At 41.4% G+C, this 13,812-nt stretch overlaps 2 protein-coding genes across 2 annotated transcripts in view; one reads left to right on the forward strand and one right to left on the reverse strand.

The window, feature by feature from the left end:
• ZER1 (zyg-11 related cell cycle regulator) overlaps positions 1-13,812 on the reverse strand; it is a 491,045-nt gene that overhangs the window by 206,607 nt on the left and 270,626 nt on the right. The gene's annotated exons all lie outside the window — the stretch shown is intronic.
• The window catches only part of SPTAN1 (spectrin alpha, non-erythrocytic 1), a 50,781-nt gene continuing 37,545 nt past the window's right edge, over positions 577-13,812 (forward strand). The window contains exon 1 of the mRNA XM_063432605.1: positions 577-595. The gene's annotated coding sequence lies outside the window, so the exon portion shown is untranslated. The remainder of the gene's footprint in view (positions 596-13,812) is intronic.

The following is a 13,812-nucleotide window of genomic DNA, read 5'->3' on the forward strand; positions in this document are numbered from 1 at the left end:
CCATACTCCCTCCTCTTAACCCTTTGATTGTCAGAGGAGAGAGATGTTTTTATAACTCACTCCGTCTAGCTTTCAACACGCTTACTAACCTGTTTTGTCCCTCAAACGTGTTTTAGATTCCCCTAGGATGGGCAGATCCCTGATGAGGGTTTGCATGAAGACAATTTAAGAGATGACTCCCTTGCTAGAGTTGGCTGCCCTTCGCATATATGGAAGAGACACTCTACAACGTAAAGGGGGTTATTTTGCAGAACAATAGAATTGGCTTCCAAATTGGCAAAAAGAAAAAAGTACGTTGTCCATTTAAAAGCAGACGACTGCAGATATCCAATATTAAAATCAATAGCTGCAGCGATTGATCATTTCTGGCTTCTGTTAGCTAAAACAAAACTGCTCATGGAGGGAATAGACGAGATGCATTGTCCTGTCTGCCAATATCATTACAAAATGCTGAAAGAGAGCTTTACCGCTGATGTGGGACAGGCGCAAATGTGTCAACAGTGTTTCAATTTTTTTTTTTTGTATCCTGTTTTTTTTATCTTATTAGTGTTTTCCGCATCCAGTCATGTTGTCCCTCCGTAAGATCAGAGTCCAGGTAGTGTGTGATTTGATTGCAGTGACTTTTATTTTTCTATATTTTGTTCCTGGTTTTGCTTTTTTTTTTCCCCTCTAGCAACAAATGGCTATGCCTTTTGCTCCTAAATATCTTGGGCCGCTTTTAGTTGCACTTCTTAGTTGACTTGTGATCTTTGGCATGATCCTTCGCTGATCTTCTCTTGTGCATGACTGCTCTCTCAAACAGTGTGTCATACTGTTAATATTGTGTGATCTCATGCTAAAGGAGGATCCGGCAAAGCTTGGTATCACATTGCTAAGTTCCATTCAATGTTTTTTTGTTTTGTTTTTTGATTATGTAATGAAGGCCAAACCCGTATAGTGAAATCTCATTGGCTAAAACATTATTTGTTAAAGTAGAATAAAAATATAGAAACATTAAATCCACTCACCTATTAGTAAAATAAAATCAATTTAAAGAGGAGATCTAAACTTCCAAAGCAGGTCAGCATCCGATTGAAAATGAAACCATTTTTTTTCATGTTGGCAGTGGTAGTCACAGGCAGGGGAGGTGTAGCTAGGGCTACATAAACAGAATGGCTTAAAGCACACTGTCCCTGTTTGGGGACTTTGGCAAATTTGCAAAGTCCCCCCTATGGTGACATTGCTGGTGATCCAGCGCACGCGGGGGGCGAGTAAAGCGGAGATTACTTACCTGAACCTGTCCCTTGTGGGTGCTTCCATCTTTCTCACGGTGGTCCTCATCAACTCCTGGCGCATCTGGCCCAGGAGTTGACCACACTGCTGTATTTTTGCGCATGCATGAGTATACAGCATTGAGGTCTAGTATACAGCATCGGGACCGCGACATCCTCCATAGACACAGCCAATTCCCTGCAGTGATCACTATTGACAGCTTTCGGGATTGACGCTTAGACTCCACCTTGATTCTAAGAAAGTCAGGCGGAGGAGAAATACAGAGACAAAGTAGTCCCTTATTTTTCTTTTGTAGATCTCTTAACTGCATTGGAACTTTAGATTCAAAGTCAATTTCATATTTAAGATCAAAGTAACTGAATGAGAAGCATAGCTAACTTGAATTTGAGATTTACATTAAATTCCCAACAAGTCTCATTTGGTAAATAACCCCCTTTTAGTTAATAAAGTTCTTTTAATAGCTGAATATAAAAATGAAATGTGAGTAGGTGTGTCCCCCATCAATAATTCTAATTATTTTTAGTATATAGAGCGGTGTGAATGCAACTTTTCCCTAATTCTGAACATATTCAATATCTCACAAAAGTGAGTACACCACATTTTTGTAAATATTTTATTATATCTTTTCATGTGACAACACTGAAGAAATGACACTCTGCTACAATGTAAAGTAGTAATTGTACAGCCTGTATAACAGTGTAAATCTGCTGTCCCCTCAAAATAACTCAACACACAGCCATTAATGTCTAAACTGTTGGCAACAAACGTGAGTACACCCCTAAGTGGAAATGTCCAAAGTGTCAATATTTTGTGTGGCCACCATTATTTTCCAGCACTGCCTTAACCCTCATGGGCATGGAGTTCACCAGAGCCTCACAGGTTGCCACTGGAGTCCACTTCCATCACGGAGCTGGTGGATGTTAGAAACCTTGCGCTTCCCTACCTTCCATTTGAGGATGCCCCACAGGTGCTCAATAGGGTTTAGGTCTGGAGACATGCTTGGCCAGACCATCACCTTTACCTTTAGCTTCTTTAGCAATGCAATAGTCGTCTTGGAGGTGTGTTTGGGGTGGTTATCATGCTGTAATACTGCCCTGCGGCCCAGTCTCCGAAGGGAGGGGATTCTGCTCTGCTTCAGTGTGTCATAGTACATGTTGGCATTCATGGTTCTGTAGCTCCCCAGTGCTGGCAGCACTCATGCAGGCCCAGACCATGACACTCCCACCACCATGCTTGACTGTAGGCAAGACACACTTGTCTTTGTACTCCTCACCTGGTTGCCACCACACACGCTTGACACCATCTGAACCAAATAAGTGTATCTTGGTCTCATCGGACCACAGAACATGGTTCCAGTAATCCATGTCATTAGTCTGCTTGTCTTCAGCAAACTGTTTGCGGGCTTTCTTGTGCATCATCCTTAGAAGAGGCTTCCTTCTGGGACGACAGCCATGCAGACCAATTTGATGCAGTGTGCCCCTTCAACCTCTGCAGCAATGCTGGCAGCACTCATACATCTATTTCCCAAAGACAACATCTGGATATGATGCTGAGCACCTGCACTCAACTTCTTTGGTCCACCATAGCGAGGCCTGTTCTGATTGGAACCTGTCCTGTGAAACTGCTGTATGGTCTTGCCCACCATGCTGCTGCTCAGTTTTAGGGTCTTGGCAATCTTCTTATAGCATCTTTATAGCCATCTTTATGTAGAGCAATAATATTTTTTTTCAGATCCTCAGAGAGTTCTTTGCCATGAGGTGCCATGTTGAACTTCTAGTGACCAGTATGAGAGTGTGAGAGCGATAACACCTGCTCCTCATTCACACCTAAGACCTTGTAACACTTAACGAGTCACATGACACCGGGGAGGGAAAATACCTAATTGGGCCCAATTTGGACATTTCCAATTAGGGATGTACTCACTTTTGTTGCCAGCAGTTTAGACATTAATGGCTGTGTTCAGTTATTTTGAGGGGACAGCAGATTTACACTGTTATACAGGCTGTACACTTCCTACTTTACATTGTAGCAGAGTGTCATTTCTTCAGTGTTGCCACATGAAAAGATATAATAAAATATTTACAAAAATGTGAGGGGTGTACTGACTTTTGGGAGATATTGAATAATTCCTAAAGATGTTATCTAGCTCCTAAATCCCATAAACACATTGACACTTGGTGTTTCTCATGCAGAACTTTCTATATATTTGGAGGAAGAAGCTATTTGTGTAACCTTTTTTTTTTTTATATATATATATATTGTTTAGATATATGAGCCTCCACTGGCAAAGCTACCGTCATTCCTTGCTTTCTTATTTGATTCACTTGTTTGAAACAGGCAACATTTGGGGCTTCAGATGTTGTCAACCACATCTTCCCACTATGCTTTTCCAGTGTTATGGCTTTAAGAGCATTATGGGAGATGTAGTCCACAACATTGGGAGTACCGAAGACTGCCTGTCCCTTGTATAGAACAAGGGTAGCATAGAAGAAAATGCTTTTCTATTTGTCTAGATGCAAACAGGGTTAATATATTGAGTTGGTTGATTGGATGACCAGATAGAGGAGTGCATCGTGGGGCTTTTTGCCAGCCTGTTGGATACATTGCTGCTTTAAAATTCAAAGAGAAAATAGAAACTGCTCTAGAATTCTGCTAGAGAACAGACATCTTATCTCCAAGGCAACCTTCCCAGAGTGCTTGATTCACGACTCTGCTTTCCGGAAACTTCCATTTTCCAAATGAATTGACTGAAATAAATTGCACGTTGTGACTCACCTGGACTTTAGAACTTTTTTCCTTTTATTCTTCCTTGGCCTTTGATATTGAAAAGGGAAGAGGAGCAACACATTGTTTGCAAATCCTTCCTAATTTATTCAACAGTAATGTCAATAATTTTTTTTTAAATACGTTGCTTTTAAGGAAGGTCACCCTAAACATGCCCACACTTTAGAAATACAAACATGAGCAATTCTGGAAAGCAGTTGAGTCACTAACTAAAACAATTACAAATTCTAAAAGCAAAATCTTTGATGCAATCACTTTGCATTCTTTCATCTTTCATCATTCATCTCTCCAGTAAAGTCATTTTTGGCATCGATGGCGCATTTTAAACATTGTGTTTATCAATGTGATTGAATAGTTTACATTTTCACACCCAAGATTTATTTTTAGTTTTTTTTTTTTTGTACAACAGACTCTGAATGTAAACTTGTTGTTTGGCTGTGAAAAGCCACCCCCCCCCCCCAAGCTGTCCTAGGACTACAACATCCATGATGCTTTGCCAGCCTTATTGCCACTTCTAACTCCGGAAAAACTGGCAAGGTCATTATACATTAAGGGGGAACAGAAATGAAGCCATAAATGGAAGCAGAATTGCAAAATGTACTCTTTGGGTACTCTCCTGGGCTAAAGCACTGATTTGTTGGGTCATGAAAAACCTGCATTTGCTGACATTAAATGCTTGTACTGATCTGAGCTGGGAAATGCAACATTCACAGAGAAATTAGTGAATAGATATGGATGGAGAGGTCCTCATTACTATAAATCTACACTGGACATTATTTCAGGGAATCTATTGCAAAAATAACACTTGCTTTTGTGTGGAGTAAAGTCTGCAGATATGAAAAATAGGACCCCAAAAAACAAATGAATTCACAATAGTTTGTGAACAACAGCACTTCCTGGTGTCTCTGAGCAGGGTGTGTCTTTACAGCACAACAGGAAATTAAGGTTGCAAAGGATAACTGTTCCCCCAAGGTGTTGTGATGTCATACGCTACCAAGTTAAATACTTTAATAACAACAATAACCACTAATTATTCCTGATTTAGCTAAACCAAACGTGGATCAGATTGGTGGCCTTCGGACTGTCTTTCTGATGTTAGAATGTAGCAGCAAGCAATGCCTGTACAGTGCAGAGAATATCATTTGTGAGCCCTGATAAAACTGCTCAGCCATTACACTGCAGGTCTATAAATATCCCCAGAGGAATGTCATTTATCGTACTCGTATGATACCTTGCCCTGTGTCTTCACATAGTAGGCAGATCGCATAGTGTAAATGTTTTATGTGCCATAAAACCAAGGCTAGCGACACCAATTGCTAGATGCTGCATCCAGCACCCCCCGGCCATGCCAGCATTGAACATTCTCTATGTTCAGCTATCATGAGCTATAAACCCCACCTCTTCACTATTGCTAATATCCACTCCCATTCTCCCCAGCCAGCCACTTGCAGCTACCCCTCACATAGAATCTCTAAGCTCTTGCAAGTTGGATTCTCTCCCAGCATTGAAAGGGTTCCATTTGGTGTGGATTCGTTTCTGAACGGTTGACTTGACGTGAATATAGGCCAGCAAATATTTCTGCTGTAAACACGATCTATAATCAATAGTTCTCTACGCTGGTCTGTCCAGAATTTGATGGGGTTTTTTTTGGTTTTTTTTAATCCACTCAGTGCACACTACCAGTTCTAAAGGAAATGGCCACGTAAGTGTCGAATTATCGATTAAATATCGCCAACATATACCACAGCCCATTACCATTTTACTGTAGGAATATGAAAATCGTGAATGTATGCCCCACATTCATGTGAACCGAAAATAAATAAATTGGTTTAGACAGACTTCTTAAAGGACTGGGGTTAGAGGAAAGGCTGGTAGGACCGTTTAGAACATTTCATAGTAATAATAAAGTTTACAATTTTTGTACAGTTTTGTCTAATAGTGTACACCACTCGAGTAGATTGCGTGCCCTTATATGTGCATTTATTCCCTAACAGTGCGAGGTAACTAGGAAGGGCTCAGTGCTCAGCATGTAATCAAAGTGTAAAATGCATGTAGTCTTATCAGTTAATGGCAGCTGGGAGGGGCCCCTGGTCCCACGTCTGCCCTGTACGGTCACTTGTTACACTAAAGTGTATTTTATGACTGTGGAATGGAATGTAGACCTTATCTGTGTTTGGAAGGTTGCAGAGCGGGTCATAAACACCTTTTTTAATTATTATTTTTACTTTAATCATGTCTCCTGCCATTATAATATCCCATACCTGAGCCCTGTTGTACAATATTATGATGGGAATATGTGGTTATTGATCTTTGAAACAATAGTCATTTTAAAGTGTCTTTAGATTGTAGGACAGTTGCTTATCCAGACACCCCCTCCCGCTCTCAATACCACTTGCCTTCCTTTATTGTAAATGGCTGTTTGTTTTTGTTGTTCTGTATTTTCTTTTGTCAGACATTCATCACATTTTTGCTGCCCTGTTATTTTTAGCAATATATAAATTTCCAGTAACAGATTTAGGTTCTTAGTTTGACTGTGCCAATTTCCATAAATTAGTTTTTAATGTCTTGTGTTCGTTATAGACCGAACTGTCCCTTTATCTCATTTTGCTAGATAAAGCAAGCAAGGCTTTATCTGGCTGCACTGTGATAGACCTTGGGATGCTTGGTTTTGTAGGGGTAATGCTAAGTAACATATCTTAAACAAAGTAAGTTGTTTGGTTTGGAGAACGTATCACATGATAGACTACCATGGGTTAGTGGTCATTGGCAGATAAATCACATTTATTGTAATATGGAATAGACTTTGAATATACCATGTGATACACAGTCTGTTCTATCATGAACTGTTTCTTTGCTTCTATTTTGTCATACAAAAAGGAAAAACAAAGACTGATTTTCAGCCAAGATCATTTCCAAAGCTCTATATAGTGTATTTCTGAGAAGCGCTGGAATGGAGCCGAACATCCCCATTTTCAGACGTAGACTATCATGGAATGTGACTGCTGTGACAATTTGGTCCTGTGGCTTTTAATTTTTTTATCCAAAAAGTGGGAAGAGGATAAAGACTGAGCATTCACCTGAGCACAGTCTTACCATGTAGCCCTCTTTAATTTAATTGGTGGGGACAAGTCAAAGATGTAATAGAACATATTCCAGTTTTTATACATTTTACAGTTGTTGTAATAGTCTCAGATCTGCTAGCTCGTTGTACACCACAAACCCCTCTACACTCTCAGCAAATCACTGATATCCATCTTGTATGGAATGGACAAACAGGAAAAAGTATCCAGGCACTCATGGTGTTCAAACCATATGCAGATTTATTGGGTCAAAAAAGTTGCAACATTTCAACTTACTTGGAGGTCTTTAACAGACTCATGGACATTGATATTGCATACATGGACATTCTACACTATTGATGTGACTGGAGAGGGCGGACCAAGGGTGCCAGGAAGATGCCAGTTTTCGTCAAACTGGTCCCATGTGGATTGACAAAAAACTATAGGATGGCACCCAGAGATTTCTCACATCATAGCCATACACAGAGCTTTTGTGGTCATGGCTTAGTGTCTTGCTTTAACACCTGGGTCAGGCCCAAAATTGCTCACATTTCTCGGCTATTTTCAGTGAGTCACTTTGCTTGTAAGTGCAGCTGCTTACCAACTGTTGTTTGCTATAGCATCCCTGCCTTCTTCGTAGTAATGGAGGCTTCACTAGCACTAAGGGTACTCTAAAGACCTATGCAGATTTAGTGTATGTTATAACTGAAAATATCTCGTTTGGATCCCCAAATTGATTTTGCATACACCGTTTGGGTCCTTGATTATCAATGCAAGGAATAAGCTTGTGGAAACAACCTAATTGGCATTTTAGAGGATGCCCAGTGACTGTCTTCCCTTGCAGAACAGTTTGCAGCACATTAGTGACTCTTTTAAATTTTATTTAAGATTTGTTAATTGTGTAACTCGTGATGAGAAGGTTCATTAAAATTGCACCTTTTGCATTATTAATAATACACAGCTTGTATCCTATGTTTAGTTTCCAAACCCCGTTTGTAGTGCTGGATGGAGACTCTGGGGAAACCAGGAAACTGGTTCAAGGTCACAGGAAGTCAAATGTGATATTGTCTCAAATGCTTGGAATTCTTTCTCTCTCTCTCTCGCCCGCCTCCCCCTTCCATCAGACTGCAGTGGAAGTCTTGCTGGATCAGGTCAGCTGATACTGCATCTTCCACATTTGCTATTCTCAAACTGTTTCATGTTTAGGTAATAAAACTGACTTTTGCATTTTGCGAAGCCAGTATTGATGGGATGATGACCCTATAGGTAACACCTACTCCATTCTTGCCATGTAACACAGAGCTGGAGCTGTAATTGCGTTGTCTGTCTGCAGTGTGTTGTATTGCGATGCATTGCAGGACCTTTGTATATACGGGAGGGGGACTTAGGTTGATGCTGGGCGTAGCTACTGGTCTGCAACGTAGATATTAAAGATTCTGACTGCAGAAGCCTGCAGTGGTATTAAGGCTCTTGCCTGCCAAGCAGCGGTTTGGCAGCCTATGTGCACTTTGACGTCGGCTGGTCTGCTGCAGGATGGATAAGTCCATTAGTGCTGCCCCATAGCACTTCAGAACAATAAAATTCTCTGCTGACGAACACAGCCTTTTATCCCGTTAATACCCTCAGGAAGGCTGGCCTTGCCAAAGCTCCATATAAACGTAGATCATTCGGGTTCCTGAAGCTTCTATTATAAGAGCTATTTCTATAATTAGAATTGGATAATGCTGTGTAGTATGATTTCCGAAAGCTGTGTCAGCGTTTACCATTTTTAATAAACACTACCCATACTCGGTTATTCAGAATACCAATAACTATAAGTGAGGAGGCCATGAAGGTGAGACACAAGTAAAGCCCTACAATCCAAATCCTTAATTTAGGCTGCAAAACTTCCCCCTCTTGCGCATGTTTTATCCCCACAGGTTTCTAGGTGCTCTCTATTTGTCTTTTAAAGTTTTAACACTGGAAACAAAAAGTTACGTATTGTGTATATCCGGATTAGGAGTCCCTGGTGTCTGGAATGTGTCAACTTCTATTGCAGGGGCGCCGAAAAGGTAGATCCCCAGATGTTTTAAAACTACAGCTCCAATCATGTGTTGTCATTCTTAAGACATGCAAAGCATCATAAGATATGTAGTTCTACATTGGAATTTGACAAATTATGAACACCTTTCAGAATTCTATTTACCAGTGTTTTGTGTATATACCCTACAGCCAAAAGTTACTGAATTTAAAAAAAAATTGCAATTAAAGCATCCCAAATCTGTTTATATGCAAGGCTGCGCTCCTGCATGGGTGTTGTCATATGTGGATGTTAATCCTAGTAGTTGTACTCAAAGAAGTAGTTTTATACTTGACTACTTCTACCTTTGCAAGAGCTGCAGACATGAGAAGACTTCTCCCTTAGAAGGCATGCAAAGTGTCTTTAGTCTGGACATGCATTATTTTCTATATAGACCAGTGAATGCGTCTAACCTCGGCACTGCAGAGTTTCGAACTAGACTTTCATCGGGCTGGTTGAGCTCAATCGTAAATGTAGTTCTCAAACATCTGCGGGGCCAATTTAGCAGACATTGGATTTGGCAGTAGTTTGGAAAATGGAGACAAAGGGCCAAGTGATCTTTTATGCATAGAAAATGCTTTGTACGACTTGATAAAGAACACACTATCAAAAACCCTTAATAAAGGCTGTGTTCATACAGCTTGGAAATAACTGATGGGCAGACTCCGAATTTATCACTTGATGAACCGTAGGGACGTGGCAAGAAGGGCAGGGCACAAGATGCTCCGTAAAAACATCTCTTAGCTCATGGATAATTCTTAACAAATGTTCTATCTCACTTGTGCCATTCTAGATCTTTCATTGAACATGACCGGTCAATGAAAGATCGGTCCCACCCATAAACTCAATGAAAGGAAATTCTCCAATCCACAAGAGACGTAGCAACTCTGAAATACCATTTCAGCCTCTCCCAAGTCTAATGCAAAATCCAGACATGAGCAAATATCAGCCTGTTAAGAGGGGGCTTATTTCAGGATTGTCCCTGCTAGTGGGATCATTCAAATACAAGTGACTGAAAACTTGATTGACTGAGACATCTTGAGTGGTATTGCCAACTATTGCTCGTCTCCTATATATAGTGTGTGATTTGCGATTTTTACTTACTGCTCCAGAAGGCCTGCATTTGCTAGGGAATGAGCTGCTCCCTTATTTAATGTCTAATTAAAAATAAAAATACAAATCTTTCAGAATACAGATATGGTTTCACCCTTCCCCCAATTGAGATCTCTCTTGCCTTACTTTGTCTTAAAGAAAGACATCCCATTGTAGTTAATAAAGAATTATTTAATAAGAGCCTCTTGCAGCGGCTTTAGGATTCTTTTGATCCTGTGGCTGCCCAGGGTTAGAAGAATCTGCGTCTATGGCCTAGGTTAGTACTTAACAGCTGCGTTGCTCACTGCCTCAATGTTTAGAGTTCTGGGGTCTGTTCTACATCCTCACTCTGCATTCCATTGACAGACCGTCAAAATGTTTAGCTCAGCTGGGTGGGTCTTAGAAAACTGCAGCCAAGCGAGCAGAGCCCTTGGGACAGGAGATTGTAGTATCCCTGCATGCGCTGCATGTTAACTCCTTCAATGTCTAGGCTGTGCAGCTTGCATCATACAGCTATAAGTGCCCGATGCATTCTATAGCCCACCATCTGACGAACAGGTTTTCTAGCTGTTTGACAAGATTTTTTGTATGTTTTCCGTCTAAGTAGAAAAGTCCAGAGTTGAAACATATGCAGGATGTGCACTTCAACTGGTCGAGTCCTGTGCTGCATCTTAGAGGGTATTCCTCCCACCAATAGAGGTTATATTCATAGTCCACTTACATCTATTTGAGCCAACAGAACTTTATTTATTTTAGTTCTTCCAAGCTGAAGATCTTTTTTTCTAATCCTGATCATGCTAGATGTTTTTTTGTATGGGTTTGTGTAGCTACTGTTGATGTTTGTAACTTGCAGTAATGCTGGATGCGCAGCTATCTCTGTGTTACAGACCTACATGATTGTTTATCTTTACTGTCCTTTAGTAGAGCGTTCAGTAGGTTTGCATAAAATGCTAATACATCCATACATACAGCTCTACAAAGTCACGTTATTGGTTTTATTTATATTATTTTGTAACGTTATTGTATTTCCTTTTTAGAGCTGCAGGCAAATTAAAAAAAAAAAGTCTTTAAGGAAGGATCTCCACATTGAATTAAAATTCCAAGAGAAGACGTGATACCTGGGTTATTATGCCTTGTCACCTTAGGATAGTCCTGCAGATACAACATGTAGGAAATTCAATAAACCAAATTGTATCCAAGTGGCAAAATTCAAGCAAAAATATCAGAGGTGAAGAATTTTCAAAACCAGTTACTTGGCATAAATTTAGACATTCGGGTTTCAATTTGCTACAAGTTGCAAATACCCCCATAATTTTACAGCATTATGGTTCCCATTTTTGTACTGGAAATGTAACCCTTTATAGTTGATGATAAGGCAGGCTCCATTAACGTATGTGCTGCCTTTGAGCCTTGTAGTGAAATCCAGGTCTCTGGGAAATGCAAATCCCATGATGCTCAGTGATCAAGTTATATATTGTATGATTGCCCTCTGTGGCTGAGATGGGATTACATATGAACCGGTTCATTGTCTACTTTCCATAGTAACTATTTGGATCCAGTTGTGGAAGAGAACTGTTGTGACTGTGTGCAGATTGTAGGACATGAAAGATTGATGTTCGGGTATCAAGTTTGTTGCCTGTGAAATTTGGCCAGTGCTCTGCATGATTCCCATTTTTTGGCAGGCTGATCCCCCTCCATGCGATTACTGCAGTGAAATTCACACTGGCCAGATTCATTCAGTCAGGAAATCCAGAATGAGAAACCTGCAGGACTGTTGGCCCTTCCTCCATACAATAACAATTTCCCCGGCAGAATGCAGGCAATCAGCTGCCTGTTTTAGGTGTGGCAGGATAGAAGCCGAATGAACGGGGCCATTTTTTTTGGTATTTTTCTACAATGTTTGCTTTGTTCTTTAAGGCTGGTCTTGTAGTTGACATCCCTTGACTGTATTTTTTTTTTTTTTTTTTGTAAATCTGTTTATTGAAAAGGTATAATCAACAGAGGTGGCTCGCAGGCCAGACAAAAACGTAAAATCTCCAAAACAAGATAAAGCCAGCATAGAATATCCTAGTATCAGAGCAGTCTGAGTAAAACAATTTAAGTACAGTTAAACATCACAAAATCAGGTGAACAAAGTATTGACCTCGGTTGACAAATTCCGTGATTACTTCCCTTTATTTGTGGAAGCAGAGGGCAGGGACCAGTATTGAGTGCCTTCATGTAGCATTTGTGTGTATATGAGTATTTACCCATGGCCTGATGTACTTCTGGCTAGACATGGGTTACAGATGGCGCTTGCCTGTGGTGGACAGGGGATGGATATGTCACATAGGTAGTTATTACCTTGGATAGTCGAGGTTAGTTCGGGGTGTAATACAGTGTCAGGGTAGGGAGACCAGTGAGTCTCGAGTTTAGAGCCATGCAGGGTCGGGTCAGCAAAGGCCGGAAGATAGCGTATGGGCAATGACACCAGCAAGTCTTCCACATATGTGGGATCATTGGTGGTAGGGTCCCAGGTGCAATCCGGGGCACCTCCGGGGGGGAGATATAATCTGTTCAGTGATGTTGAAGTACCTCCCGTTGGGTAAGGTATGTGAGAGACCTATCTTACAGAACCTCCATGACCCGGCACCCCCACCATAAGTGGCCAAATGCTCAAATTAAAAGGTAGAAAACTAAGATGCGAGTGCTGGCCCCTCCCACGCGATACCCATCCAAGGCGGAGCCCAAAACATGTTCACCGAGCACCTCTGCCTCAATAGCGCTGAGTCACCTAATGGTTCTAAGGGTCCCTGATCCCTCCTGTCATGGGCGGTGTTCACTGTTGCGTGTGCACGTGTAGGATTTCTGTCAGTCCATATGTCAGAATGCTAGGGAATTGAGTCAGAGCGTAGTCAGATCTCGGAATGTCCAGTACAGTAAGTGTCTCTGAAGACGATGTCTACCCCCAGAGTCTTCCGTCCAATGCCAAGTCCTAACTCATAGGTTTCTAGTCAGTGGTTTCTATTCTGTCCGTTGTCATGGAGCTTCACCTATCTGCATAAGTTCAGTCTGTCCAGTGTCTATCTCAGATCCCTCGAGACCCTGCGATCAGAAGGAGGAGAAGAAAGGAAAGGGAATTAGGAGGGGGGGGGCATTGGTGCCTGTGCCGTGTGTCTCTGATTGTCTCCATCTTGTCGATACTGAGCAATATAGTAAAACCAGGGCATCCACATGTCGGTGTGTCTGGCTCTCCGACCAGTGATGGTGGCGTGTGCCTCCTCCGCCCCCTGAATATCTTCGACCCGGTGAATCCATTCTTGTTTAGTTGGCACCGTAGCTGTTTTCCAATGTGCTGGAATGTTGGCCTTAGCGGCGTTGAGCAAGTGCCGCAGTAACGACTTTTTATACACTGGTATGGGTTGTGTAGAGGCGTGTAGCAGGGCCAGTTCCGCCGTCCAATTGGGTATGTCCCTCAGGATGAGCGTCACCTCGGCCCTGACCATGGTCCAATATGGGGTAATGAATTTGCATTCCCACCAGATATGTAGTACTGTGCCGCGTTCT

The sequence above is a fragment of the Pelobates fuscus genome, chromosome 9, assembly GCF_036172605.1.
Source record: "Pelobates fuscus isolate aPelFus1 chromosome 9, aPelFus1.pri, whole genome shotgun sequence".
NCBI classification, from domain to species: domain Eukaryota; kingdom Metazoa; phylum Chordata; class Amphibia; order Anura; family Pelobatidae; genus Pelobates; species Pelobates fuscus.